We start from the raw sequence: 12,080 nt of genomic DNA, 5'->3' as shown, positions 1-12,080 counted from the left end.
AGATCAGGAACAAGACAACGATGTCCACTCTCACCACTATTATTCAACATAGTTTTGGAAGTACTAGCCACGGCCATCAGAGAAGAAAAAGAAATAAAAGGAACACAAATTGGAAAAGAAGAAGTAAAACTGTTACTGTTTGCAGATGACATGATACTATACATAGAGAATCCTAAAACTGCCACCAGAAAACTGCTAGAGCTAATTAATGAATATGGTAAAGTTGCAGGATACAAAATTAATGCACAGAAATCTCTTGCATTCCTATACACTAATGATGAAAAATCTGAAAGAGAAATTATGGAAACACTCCCATTTACCATTGCAACAAAAATAATAAAATACCTAGGAATAAACCTACCTAGGGAGACAAAAGACCTGTAAGCAGAAAACTATAAGACACTGATGAAAGAAATTAAAGATGATACCAACAGATGGAGAGATATACCATGTTCTTGGATTGGAAGAATGAACAATGTGAAAATGAGTATACTACCCAAAGCAATCTACAGATTCAATGCAATCCCTATCAAATTACCAATCACATTTTTTACGGAGCTAGAACAAATCATCTTAAAATTTGTATGGAGACACAAAAGACCCCGAATAGCCAAAGCAGTCTTGAGGGAAAAAAATGGAGCTGGAGGAATCAGACTGCCTGACTTCAGAATATACTACAAAGCTACAGTAATCAAGACAATATGGTACTGGCACAAAAACAGAAACACAGATCAATGGAACAAGATAGAAAGCCCAGAGATTAACCCACACACCTATGGTCAACTAATCTATGACAAAGGAGGCAAAGATATACAATGTAGAAAAGACAGTCTCTTCAATAAGTGGTGCTGGGAAAACTGGACAGCTACATGTAAAAGAATGAAATTAGAATGCTCCCTAACACCATACACAAAAATAAACTCAAAATGGATTAGAGACCTAAATATAAGACTGGACACTATAAAACTCTTAGAGGAAAACATAGGAAGAACACTCTTTGACATAAATCACAGCAAGATCTTTTTTGATCCACCTCCTAGAGTAATGGAAATAAAAACAAAAATAAACAAGTGGGACCTAATGAAACTTCAAAGCTTTTGCACAGCAAAGGAAACCATAAACAAGACGAAAAGACAACCCTCAGAATGGGAGAAAATATTTGCAAAGGAATCAACGGACAAAGGATTAATCTCCAAAATATATAAACAGCTCATTCAGCTCAATATTAAAGAAACAAACACCCCAATACAAAAATAGGCAGAAGACCTAAATAGACATTTCTCCATAGAAGACATACAGATGGCCACGAAGCACATGAAAAGATGCTCAACATCACTAATTATTAGAGAAATGCAAATCAAAACTACAATGAGGTATCACCTCACACCAGTTAGAATGGGCATCATCAGAAAATCTACAAACCACAAATGCTGGAGAGGGTGTGGAGAAAAGGGAACCCTCTTGCACTGTTGGTGGGAATGTAAATTGATACAGCCACTATGGAGAACAATATGGAGGTTCCTTAAAAAACTAAAAATAGAATTAACATATGACCCAGCAATCCCACTACTGGGCATATACCCAGAGAAAACCGTAATTCAAAAAGACACATGCACCCCACTGTTCATTGCAGCACTATTTACAATAGCCAGGTCATGGAAGCAACCTAAATGCCCATCAACAGACGAATGGATAAAGAAGTTGTGGTACATATATACAATGGAATATTACTCAGCCATATAAAGGAACGAAATTGAGTCATTTGTTGAGACGTGGATGGATCTAGAGACTGTCATACAGAGTGAAGTAAGTCAGAAAGAGAAAAACAAATATCGTATATTAATGCATGTATGTGGAACCTAGAAAAATGGTACAGATGAGCCAGTTTGCAGGGCAGAAGCTGAGACACAGATGTAGAGAATGGACATATGGACACCAAGGGGGGAAAACTGCTGTGGGGTGGGGATGGTGGTGTGCTGAATTGGGTGATTGGTGTTGACATGTATACACTGATGTGTATAAAATTGATGCCTAATAAGAACCTGCAGTATAAAAAAACAAACAAAACAACTAATACTAAACTTTCATTGGGTTATTTGTATGGAAATATGTTAATATAAACGTTTCAGACATTACATGAAATTTCTAAAAATCTTATATTTGTATTTGTATGGAAATATGTATGGAAATATGTTAATGTAAATGTTTCAGACATTACATGAAATTTCGAAAAATCTTATATGTTCTGGTATAATGTTATAAGTAATAATCCTAGTTATTACTTTAAAATGTATATCTCAGAAATAACTAATTTTCTTGTCAACTGCATTATTATGAACTTTCATCAAATCTTTAACAGTGGTCATTTTTAAGTCTTTTGTCATTTACAGACAGTTCTGGGTGTACTCTGATGACTTTGCAAATATGTTCCTATAAAAGGGTTTCATCTTCAAGAAATTCATGGAAAAGACTCTGACAAGTACATGTTTCTGGTAACTGACTGTACTGCTGAACTGAATGAATAAGCATTTGCAGAACTCTAATGAAAAACTGATGAACTCATAAAAGTGCTAACAAAAGATTAAAATGAAAAAAAAAATTAATTACATGGGACTCAGTGAACTGATGAGGATGAATATAATTTTTGTGACTTTCTGTCTGAACTAAAAAAAAAAAATCCCACAAAGACTCAGAGGCAAAGAATATACAACTCAATTTTCACTGCAAAGTAAAGGAGCTGTTACAGTGGAGGATTACTGGACTGAATGTCAATATTATGACATAGTATGAGTGTGTTTCATGTTTGGTAATTGCAATCATTGTTGCTTTTGTTGTGGTCATCCATGTACTAAAAAAAAAAAAATTCAACACCCATTTATGATAAAAATTCTCCAGAAAGTGGGCATAGATGGAACCTACTTTAACGTAATAAAGGCCATATATGAAACCCACAGCAAACATCATTCTCAATGGTGGAAAACTGAAACCATTTCCTCTAAGATCAGGAACAAGACAAGGATGTCCACTCTCACCACTATTATTCAACATAGTTTTGGAAGTACTAGCCATGGCCATCAGAGAAGAAAAAGAAATAAAAGGAATACAAATTGGAAAAGAAGAAGTAAAACTGTTACTGTTTGCAGATGACATGATACTATACATAGAGAATCCTAAAGATGCCACCAGAAAACTATTAGAGCTAATGAATGAATCTGGTAAAGTTGCAGGATACAAAATTAATGCACAGAAATCTCTTGCGTTCCTATACACTAATGATGAAAAATCTGAAAGAGAAATTAAGGACACAGTCCCATTTACCATTGCAACAAAAAGAATAAAATACCTAGGAATAAACCTACCTAGGGAGACAAAAGACCTGTATGCAGAAAACTATAAGACACTGATGAAAGAAATTAAAGATGATACCAACAGTTGGAGAGATATACTATGCTCTTGGATTGGAAGAATCAATATTGTGAAAATGACTATACTACCCAAAGCAATCTACCGAGTCAATGCAATCCCTGTAAAATTACCGATGGAAGTTTTTACAGAACTAGAACAAAAAATCTGAAAATTTGTATAGAGACACAAAAGACCCCGAATAGCCAAAGCAGTCTTGAGGGGAAAAAACGGAGCTGGAGGAATCAGACTCCCTGACTTCAGACTATACTACAAAGCTACAGTAATCAAGACAATATGGTACTGGCACAAAAACAGAAATATAGATCAATGGAACAGGATAGAAAGCCCAGAGATAAACCCACGCACGTATGGTCAACTAATCTGTGACAAAGGAGGCAAGCCTATACAATGGAGAAAAGACAGTCTCTTCAATAAGTGGTGCTGGGAAAACTGGACAGCTACATGTAAAAGAATGAAATTAGAATACTCCCTAACATCATACACAAAAATAAACTCAAAATGGGTTAGAGACCTAAATGTAAGACCAGGCACTATAAAACTCTTAGAGGAAAGTATAGGAAAAACACTCTTTGACATAATTCATAGCAAGATCTTTTTTGATCCACCTCCTAGAGTAAAGGAAATAAAAACAAAAAGAAACAAATGGGACCTAATGAAACTTAAAAGCTTTTGCACAGCAAAGGAAACCATAAACAAGATGAAAAGGCAACCCTCAGAATGGGAGAAAATGTTTGCAAATGAATCATGGGACAAAGGATTAATCTCCAAAATATATAAACAGCTCATACAGCTCAATATTAAAAAAAAACCCAATCCAAAAATGGGCAGAAGACCTAAATAGACATTTCTCCATAGAAGATATACAGATGGCCAAGAAACACTTGAAAAGCTGCTCAACATCACTAATTATTAGAGAAATGCAAGTCAAAATTCCAATGAGGTATCACCTCACACCAGTTAGAATGGGCATCATCAGATAATCTACAAACCACAAATGCTGGAGAGGGTGTGGAGAAAAGGGAACCCTCTTGCACTGTTGGTGGGTATGTAAATTGATACAGCCACTATGGAGAACAGTATGGAGGTTCCTTAAAGAACTAAGAATAGAATTACCATATGACCCAGCAATCCCACTACTGGGCATATGCCCAGAGAAAACCATGATTCAAAAAGACACATGCACCCCAATGTTCATTGCAACACTATTTACAATAGCCAGGTCATGGAAGCAACCTAAATGCCCATCGACAGATGAAAGGATAAAGAAGATGTGGTACTTATATACAATGGAATATTACTCAGCCATAAAAAGGAACGAAATTGGTTCATTTGTAGAGAGGTGGATGGATCTAGAGACTGTCATACAGAATGAAGTAAGTCAGAAAGAGAAAACCAAATATCGTATATTAACGCATATATGCGGAACCTAGAAAATGGTACAGATGAACCTGTTTGCAGAACAGAAATTGAGACACAGAAGTAGAGAACAAACGTATGGACACCAAGGGGGGAAAGTGGCGTGGGGGTGGTGGTGGTGGTGGGATGAATTGGGAGATTGGGATGACATGTATATACTGATGTCTATAGAATGGATGACTAATGAGAAAATTAAAAAAAAAAAAGACTGTACTGTTTAAAGTGCTTCTCTGACTTATCTCTGATTCCATGATAAACATCAAACTACTCAGTCCATCATTCTTACCAAGCTCACTTAATACAAGCTCACCTTCACATTTCCCAGAGATATATTTCTAATTGATTTGTTCAGAATTTGCTCAGTCTCTCTCTCTCTCTCTCTCACACACACACATACACACACACACACACACAAAAAGAAAAGGGAACATGGAGGAAATACTTATGGATTTGGCATTATTTCATCTGAGAAAGGGAAGTCTGAAGTAGTTGTTTTCAATTACGTGAAGAGTACTGGTGCAGAAAATAATGACAACCAGCTGTGTTTCTTCTCAGCTAAGTCTGAAGCAAGGAGGAAATACGTCAGAAGAGACTAGAGTGACAAACAATCAGATTTTTAAAGAGGTCCACGCTCTTCCATAAGAGTTGCTTAATGGTCTCTTCATTATCCTATTCGCATATCATCTTCACCAAGCACACAACAAATGACAGTTTCCTGACAGCTCTGGTTTCTGTCTGATGCAAGCGTGTTGGATGGGACTATTGCAGGGCAGTGAAGGATTGGAAGACTTACAGGTTACTGTGGGGCAAAAGGAATTGGTAGGCCTGCTCTCCTGACTGGGAAGAACTCAGCACTTATGATCCAGTCACGATGGCCTCCAGATGGAAGGCACACTCAAGACAGAGAGTCACACGGTTAAGCTTAGGGAGCCACTCTGGATGCTCTTCCAGTGTACTAGAGAGGATCTCCTGCAGGAGTGTGTGTGAGTTGGCGCCACGACCTTTACTGGTTGGGTGGGGAAACTAAAGGGACACTCCCAACAGGAAGTAGGGAGTAAAGAGAGCGTGGAACCATCATTGAATTAACATGAAGGCAAAATAAATCAACTTTTTTCTAACTTCTTTCAAATATTTGGGATTATTTCACTTTTCCCTGTCAAAATATTGAAAGGGAGACTTTTTTTACCTTTAAACTCTTTGAAGGGTTATTTTTATTCTGCTGCTTCTTGGCTTGATTTTCTCTATGTTTCCAAGCATATAGACCACATGGGTGTTTTGTCCCTTGCTTAGCGCTCCAGAAAAGTCTCTCCATGGGTGAGGGGCTTCTGCAACCTCTTTGGGGGTAGTGAGGGCAAGACGGGCTCCCTTCTGTTAGGGGATAGGCCAGGGCTATATGACTAAATGGTGTGATTTAAGAGGTGAAAGTGCCTTAGGGAAAATAAACTTTTCTCAGTTGCTGGGGGCATAATTATTTTTCAACTTAATAAATTATAATCTTTCTAGCAACAAAGGTTCTGATGTACCTTAAAATAGAAATGTTTTCACAATAAAGCATATGATGGAAAGGAAAATTAAGGCCAAATGTCAACATGAAAGCCGAGGACTGCGAGTAAATAGAAAGACACAACATGAAGTCCTACATGATTAGCAAAAGTGAGCTAAAATTCAGTTCTATTTCTTGCAGCCAAAATAAGACAGCTGAAATGCAATGCCTCTTGAGGTCATTTACTGACTTGGATTGTGTAAGTGACCAAGAGCAGATGGTTTTCTTGGAACTGTGTTTGATTGGAAGGGAGAAAAAACACTAGTTTCCCAAAGACAATCAAGTCTGTCTCTAATATTCTGTCCTTCTTGTCTCCTACTCCCAGGATCCAATCACAGAAAACTACTCTGGCTCCTACACTCCAGCCTCTGCCCTGAACCACATCTAAGATGTATGGTAGCAGGAGACCTGGCCCAAGACAACATTATGAAATAGTTTTGGTTTTGGTTTTTTGTTAGTATTTGTGCTTCTTTACTCAAACTCTTCCTTTCTCCCTTCTCTGTGTAGCCTTTCTTATTCTTCTTCATTTTTTTCCCAAAGCACAGTCCTAGGAGTGATTCCTTGGTCAACTGGTGTAGAATCATGTCCCAGAAGAATGGGACAATTGCATGGTGTATCTTTCCTGACACCAACAATGGTTTTCAGCGTGTGAGTAAAATGAATGTTACAAGGAGCTTTGAAGGGAAAAAAAGAATGCTGAAGTCAGGAGACATGAGTTCCAGTCTTCGACCCTTTTCTGTTTACTAGCTGTGAATCGTTTGGGCAAATCATTTCATTTGCCTGTGACTTATTTCTGAAAATGGCAGTAATACATTAATTGCCTAGGGGCAGGATCATTTACGATCTATTTCTGTAAGAGACATAGTGAAAGAATAGCGTACAACCAAGGAGAGTTGAGCAGGCTGGAAGGATAGTTACTGTATGTGTAAAATTCACGTGAGTTGTTTTTCACGCAAACTGACCAGTTCCCCAAGACCATGTTATGACCTAGGAGAGACTTCATACTCCTATTTGTGGAATCATGATAATATCACAGTGTACCCTTAATCTGCATTAAATACAGTTTTTTATTTAAAATATATTTATATTTTTACTTTTGATTTTTTGTGTATGAGTAATTTATTTTATGATGGACTGATGTTTTGGCCCTCAGGAATTCTTGTAAAGTGAAAAAAGTCTGAGTTAATGAAATTGTGTTTAAATGTAATGAAATTTCTATAAGTACCAAATTTAGCATTTAATGAAGTTAACATGTATTTGTGAATATTTTGTTAAATATTTTTGCATTTTCGCTTTCTCAGAATATTTTGAAGCCAATAATGTATTCTGTAGGTTTCAAACCTTAACAAGCTTAAAGTCTTTAAGCACTTTTGGCTCTAGCACCCTTTGAGCAAAGCAGCCCTCCAGCTGCCTGGTCTCTTGGCAGCAATGAGTGGGATTTTAGATGCTATCTACCTCAGGGAAGTAGTATCTGCCCTGAGCTGCTCACTTAGGGGATTCTATACACTGTCAGAGGCACAGGTCTCCTTTTCACTAGCCTGACCTTAATGCTGTTGCTTGGAGCCTGACAAAGAAAGAGATGCAGAATCCAACCAGATGTCATTTAATTTCTTTGAAAATTTTGTCCGTAATAAGAAAGAGAAAATAAACAAATAAATAAAAAGCAAGGTCCAACCAAGATGTGAAGAAAGTTGCTATAACCTTCAGGCTGGGCACCAATTGACTCAAATCAAATTTGAAAATTTAAGAGCTAGTATAAGTCAGGATAATGCAATCCTAGTCGAAAGAGATAAACCTGGAATCCTATGTTATAAAAACCATAAAAAGGAGCTCAGCATGTGCTAGTGGCCCAGTCATCTTGTTCCAGTTATCTATTGCAGTGTAACAAATTATCCTAAGATTTAGTGGCTTTAAAAGAAACTTGTTAAAAAAATAAAAAAATAAAAGACACTTGTTATTTTTATATTCCACAGTTTTGTAGGTCAGGTATTCAGATGGTTTCCCCAGGGATGGTTCGATTCAGAGGCACAATATCTGGGGCCCCAACTGGAATGACATGAATGGTTGTGGACTGGGACAGCTGGAGCTGGCCAGACAGCTCTCTCTATCCACATATGGCATCTGCATGTGGCTAGTTCGGGCTTTCTTATAGCATGGTAGACTCAAGGTTGTGAAACTTTTTACATAACAGCTGGTTTCCTTCAGAATGAGCATTCGTTTTTTGTTTTTTTTTTTAATTTTTCTTGTGCTGAGAACTTTTTTTTTTTTTTTTTTGGTTGCACTGGGTCTTAGCTGTGGCAGGTGGGCTCCTTAGTTGTGGCATGTGAACTCTTTGTTGCAGCATGCATGTGGGATCTAGTTTCCTGACCAGGGATCGAACCCGGGTGCCTTGCATTGGGAGCATGGAATCCTATCTACTGGACCACCGGGGAAGTCCCCAGACTGAACATTCTGAAGGAATGTTCAGAGGGGAGGAACAAGACTTCCTTTCCATCACATTCTGTTGGTTACAAGCAAGACACAGATTCTGAGGGGAGGGACTACACAAGACTGTGGATTCCAACAGGCATGGTTCACTGAGGGAGCCATCTTTGAAGACTGCCCACCACACCAAGTTTCTTATCCTGACTGAAAGTCTATTGTTGGTAAATATCTCAGGTTCTGGTGAGGGCAACTCCAATTTACCTGGAATAGGAAAACTCTTGGGAAGGCTTAGAATTAAGTATACAGAGATAAAAATATCAAATATTAAGTAATAATTTGGGGCTAAATTTAGAAATCATTTATATATATGGAGAATTTGTTATATGTGTGTATATGACAGAATAGCTCTGTGATTCCAATTTAAAAAGTGTAATTAAATAATTTATTTTGGGCTTGAGTTTTGGGGCAAAAGAGAGATAAGAACAAGTTTGTAAACAATATTGCAATGTTTAAGGGAATTTGGAATTCACTACATTTTTAAAATTAACTTATTTAGATTAGGAGAGTAGCTAGATAAAAGAGATTTTGCTTTTTAGGTTAGGCATTCCAAGTGCTTTAAATGGAATCAAGTATATTACACTTACAAAAGTAATTTAAAATGTTTGTAAAAATGTAATTAAGTTGTCAATAGGGTTGCTTATTTAGGATATTTTGTTCAGTACAAACTGATTAAATGGTAATCAAAAGCTTCCTTAAAATGATTGTTAAATGCACTGTATTTATAGATAGAATAATGAAAATGAACTTAAAGCTTATGTTCAACTAGGCTTAAAGAGAACTAGGATTTTTACATTAATAAATTAAAACTTAATTTTTAAAAAATAGACACAGTCTTTGATGTGCAGAAAACCATCCATGCACAGGAGGCACACAAATTGATATTTTTGATTCCATCCTATTCTTTCCCACTCTACTGAATGCAGCATTCTCTGCCTTACTCTGTCAGAATTATTAACTCTAGTGCTAAATACCTGTTAGTCTATTAAAAGTCTCAACCCCTTATTTAACACTCTTTGAGTAAGGAAGCAGCCTTAGAGGTGATCAGAGAACGTATCTGAGGGACTGCACATTCCCCCACAGATCCAGTTTGGGGTGCCTGAGCTTATAAGATTGGGCAAAGGGTGCTCTTTTAAAAAAATAATATAAACTCCAAATATAAAATAAGTGATGGAATTAAACATATTCAGATGAAAAAAATCATAGTAAATTACAAATTTAAAAACTATGACAAAATCCAAAGAAATAACATAATTTTATCAACCAACTGCCTGATCCATTCTATAATATTGTTTTTCTACCTTTTTAAACTTTTTTGGCTACATACTTTGATTGCCTATTCACACGGTGGTTTTGTAATAGAGAAAAGAAATAGAATAGAAAAGGTTATACATTTTCTTCCTCTAGTATAAGTGAACAGTTCTTCATTATTATTACAAAAGTTTCATTCAGCTTCACAATTTTTGTTGATAATATGATGTGAATTTTTTAAACTTTTGTTAAATTTTAGTCATCCTCTAACAATTCTCTTTTATACGTGGGCTTTAAGATTTGGAGCACTTTTCCATAGGCTAGCATCTGGATCCGTACATTTTAAACTTCTTCTTACTCTATGACCTCCTAAGTTAGATCACAGATATGTTCATGTCTCAGTACAATCGCTAACTTTCACTTTTATGTACAAATGCTGGATGGTTGGCACAGCAGGTAGTAGGGGTTTTCTTAGAAGCCATGTTTATGCCATAATAGGTAGCAGTAGCAAGATTACATTAGAATGAGCCATGAAATATAGCCCATTAAACCAAAATTAAATGTATTGCTAAATCAGCTTCCACTCAGGAAGATCTCAATAACTGTGCTGTCTCCCCAACACTACCATGTGACAGAGACGTCCAAGTCATAAAAGAAAGTGGTCCTAACCAGTTGTGGAATAAATATTATTTTATATAGGATATATATTATTTTATAAGGATAAATAAATATCCTACTTTTGAAATTTTACAAAAATGTGTAACCATGTGATCATATAGCATATGTATAGTTGTGTTGAAATTTTAAAAAATAATTTAGGTTTGATTATATATGCAAAATACCCTATCGTAAATCATTTGAAAATTACTTAAAGGTATAAGGAAAAAAACAGAAGCCGCCCATCATTCTCTGACCAAGACGTAATTGCTCTGAATGTTTTTGAAGGTTCCTTGTGAAATTTTAAAAAACATAGTTGCAGTCTAAGCTGCAACATTTTGATAAGGCCAAGCTGAAATAATTGCTTTGGCCACTTGGACCATTCCCCTCCCCAACCCCCCACTAAGATTGTATACATTGTTTAAAAATGGCTTCACAAAAATGTAAAAGAACAATGTAAACAGTTCACCAAGTAACATATGCGAAATCCTCTGTTCTGCACCTGTCTGACAACAACCCACTCCTCATCCTACACTTGAACTTCATTTTAACCACCCAGAGTGATTTTTTTTCTCTTTTAGCTTTTATTTTGATATAATACTTATATTTTTTTGGCTGCATCACATGGAATCCAGGATCTTAGTTCCCCAGCCAGGGATCAAACCCATGCCCCCCTGCAGCGGAAGCGCGGAGTCCTAACCACCGGACTGCCAGGGAAGTCCTTGATATAATTTTAGACTTACAGAAAAGTTGCAAAAATAGTACAGGGAGTTTCCAAATACTCTTCACCCAGTTTTTCCTAATGTTAAAGTCTTCTCTAACCGTAGTACTATTGTCAAAATCAGGAAATTAACATTGATATGATGCTATTAACTAATCTACAGACTTTATTTGCATTTCACTAGTTTTCCCACCAATGTTCTTTTCCTGTTCTGGGAATCAACCCAGGATTCCACATTATATCTAATTGCCATGTCTCTGTCACCTTCTTTATGACAATTCCTTAGTCTTTCTTTCTTTTTTTTTTTTTTTTTTTTTTTAATCAAGGAAGTTTAATAGTACATTGAGTGTCTCAATATTTCCTTCTGGCTTTTGAGTACATACATGCAGATTTTCTCATCACACATGAAACTCTACATTTTATTTTATTTTTTTAAAATTTTATTTATTTATTTATTTATGGCTGTGTTGGGTCTTCGTTTCTGTGCGAGGGCTTTCTCCAGTTGTGGCAAGCGGGGGCCACTCTTCATCGCGGTGCGCGGGCCTCTCACTATCACGGCCTCTCTTGTTGCGGAGCACAGGCTCC

This window comes from Balaenoptera physalus, assembly GCF_965194825.1.
Source record: "Balaenoptera physalus genome assembly, chromosome: 7".
Classification (NCBI taxonomy): Eukaryota; Metazoa; Chordata; class Mammalia; order Artiodactyla; family Balaenopteridae; genus Balaenoptera; species Balaenoptera physalus.
The sequence above is the reverse complement of the archived record's forward strand: the minus strand, read 5'-3'. Positions refer to the sequence as shown.